The sequence below is a fragment of the Numida meleagris genome, chromosome 1 (genome assembly GCF_002078875.1).
Source record: "Numida meleagris isolate 19003 breed g44 Domestic line chromosome 1, NumMel1.0, whole genome shotgun sequence".
NCBI lineage: Eukaryota > Metazoa > Chordata > Aves > Galliformes > Numididae > Numida > Numida meleagris.
The window spans coordinates 115090174-115093562 of NC_034409.1; positions in this window are offsets into that span (position 1 = coordinate 115090174).

Consider the following 3389-nt stretch of genomic DNA (forward strand, 5'->3'; position numbering starts at 1 on the left):
CGCCATATTACTGCTAGAATAATTCCATAGGTGTCAACAGCAATGCACAAAAAGACATATGATCAAATGGATTTCTGATTGCCATATTCCAGGCAATTCTGCATAAAACACTTTGAAAAACAAAGTGAAAACATTTATTTTTTTGAATTATACTTTCAGATATACATCTTCTGCTTTTCAAGTTCTTTACACCCTTCTTTATCCCAGCTAACCCAAACACTTGTACATTTCATGAAGATTGTCATACTTCTCTTGATATTTGCCAATTGAAAGAAGAAAATTTAGCTTCTTTTATAAATATATAAACTCTTGCCTGTTAGAACTTCACTTTTTCTCTCCACTTTCTAAGCTTATTTAACAAACTCATGATGAGTATGGCTTAAATTCTGCGAATGTTAAACTGTTCATCTGTGACAAAGACCAAAATCCTTTATTTCAGGAATCTTTGCCATTTTTATGATGAACTTCAAGTATGTTGAAAAAACTAATGTGAAAAACAAACAAAACCTTTTCAATGTGATGATAAAATTAACAACACTGTACTATGATTTTGAATATTCTCAAATTTAAACTATGTGACTTTTACTTAGTGATGAAAACTGCTAACAAATTTGTGATGTAAAACCCTTAAATCTATGACAGATGAGCTGTTTGAATGCATTCCAGTTGTACAAAAAAAAAAAAGGTATTTTTTTCCCATTTGGAGAAACATACACAGAGGTGGTTACGGTCCTCACAGACAGTCTCTCTTGTATCTTAATAGTCCCCATATAAAAAAGAGAAAGACAACACACTGACTCATGGTCAGCTTTACTAGAAAACTGAATACTACTATTTGGAATGGTGGAATACTAAGCTTCTATTCTAACCTACACTTCGATTTGATCAGTGCTATATATGATTTTGTCTGTTTTCCAGGTCAAAACAGCAACTCTTTTCTTCAGCTGCTAGCAAGAGTCCTTACTACAGCTGAAAGCGTCCACAGAAATTTTTTCCTCAGAAGGAGGTAATTCCTCAGAATTACCACTGAGATGATAAGAAGCCTGTGTATCTACAGCTGCCAAAGTCAGTTCTCATCTGTTTCACCAAATTTGAACTGTTCAATCCAAGAAGCAAACTGACATGAATATTGTTTTCCCAGACATTCTGCATTCTGGAATGCATATTTGTGAGTCAGGGGATGACAAGTTCAAATTATTGGTAGAATCTTTTAGTAGGAAGCAGTTTAGTAACCTGCAGGATCACTGAGTAGTTATGTTAATGATTCATTTTCAGAAATATACAAATTATGGAAAGAATTTTGAGCAATATTCATGACTGATGCACTACCATGGGAATATTTTATGATATATACTCACAGTTCCATATCTTATCAATTTAGAGTTTTCCTAGAAAGAGAAACAAACTTACAAAAGGTAAACTAATACCCTAGATGATCACAGAATAGCCAACAGGTCTGCATCAAAAGAGGAGTGGCCAGCAGGGAGAGGGATGGGATTGTCTCCCTGTACTCTGCCCTTGTGAGGTCCCATCTGGAGTAATGTGTGCAGACCTGGGGACCTCAGTACAGGAGGGACGTGGAGCTGCTGGAGAGGGTTGAAAGGAGGGCCACAAAGATGATCAAAAGGCTGGAGCACCTCTCTTATGAAGAAATGTTGAAGGATTTGTTTATCTTGTGGAAGAAAAGGCTCTGGGGAAACCTCATTGTGGCCTTTCAGTATTTGAAGGGAGTTTACAAGTAAGAGGGGGGACTGACTTTTTACACTATCTGATAGTGATAGTACAAAGGGAAATGGCTTTAAACTAAAAGAGGAGAGATTTAAGTTGGATGTTAGGAAGAAAATTTTTACTCAGAGGGTGGGGAGGCCCACAGAAGCTGTTTATGCCCCATCCCTGGAGGGATTCAAGGCCAAGCTGAATGAGGCCAAGGGGAGCCTGATCTGGTGGGTGGCAGCGCTGTCCACAGCAGGGGGTTAGAACTAGGTGATCTTTAAGGTCTCCTCCAATCTAAGCCATTCTATGATTCTATAATAGATTATGTCTACAGTAACAAATAATGGAGACTACCAAGTCACAGAATCACTGAAATTGGAAGAGATTCACAGCGATCATTGAGTTCAACTGAATCTCTGCAGGGCTGCATTCCAGTCTCTCATCTCCCTCTCTGTACATATAGCCAAGGTTGTTCTGTCCCAGGTGCAGAATCCAGCACTTACACTGATGACCTGCTATCTACTTTATACACTCTTGTGGAAGATTTTACTTTGTATTAGTTCATTTTTTATTTGATGAACTGAACTTTTGGACCAAATATTTGGGCTGAGTTTTATCCTTGTGAGTGTGCTCTGATCCTGATCTGTGATGCGTGTCATGGTTTGAAGAGTTAATCATGCGTCACCCCTCCCTCCCCTCGGGAAAAGGAGGGGGAAGGAAGAGAAAGAAACCCAACTGAGATAGGAGAAACTAATTTATTAAAAGGAATGTGAGATAATACAGAATAATTAGGAATAATTAAGCAAACGAACCAAAAATAAAACCAGAGGGGAGAGAGAGAGTCTGAGTCTTTATCAGCAGGCCCCCCACGGCTGGCATCCCAGAAAAGGCGAGAGAATTTCCCCTTCCCCTGGAACTGGAAGATCATGTCTCCCACAGCCAGAACTCACATGAAATAGCTGAGTCTGCTAGAAAGCACAGCAGACAAGAAGTGCACCCAGCACTGTGCTTAAGCATCAGACAGCCCGACACGTTAATGCCATGATGTGGAATACTGATAAAACCAGAACAATGTGCACAAAAAAATATAATAATTAGAGAGCATTAAAATATAGTTTTGAAAGCACATTCCTGTTCCAAACAAGCATATTATCTTATAAGTACCCACAGAAGTGCAGGGTTATAAATAGATATCTTTTACTTCTTTACACATTGGACAATAGTATTGATTCTTAAAACATGAATGATTTTTGCAAAAACAGATCACAGTAGTGACATCAGGGTCAAACTATTAAGAAAAATTCTCATGTGTGTTTTGATGGAGATAATTACTCACAGGGATGTTTACCAGCTCTTGTTTGTTCCCATATGAGCAAATGAAGTTTCAAAAGATGAATTTTGCTTGCACTAATGAAAAGTATGTGGATAGCTGTAGGTAAGTGAAAAGGGAAGGGAAATCCTCTAGGATTACTCTGTAAATAAGTGCTCAGCTAAAAGGATTTTTAAAAATGTACATAAAAAAGATATAAATAAAAATAAAGCACTTTCATCTGTACCTGAGAAAACTGAATTTATAATGTAGCACAATATGTTTTCAATTGGAAATATGAAAAGACATGAAAGCAGTAAGACAAAATTTTTTGAGAAAATCTTTCTGAAAAAAATGAACCACACAA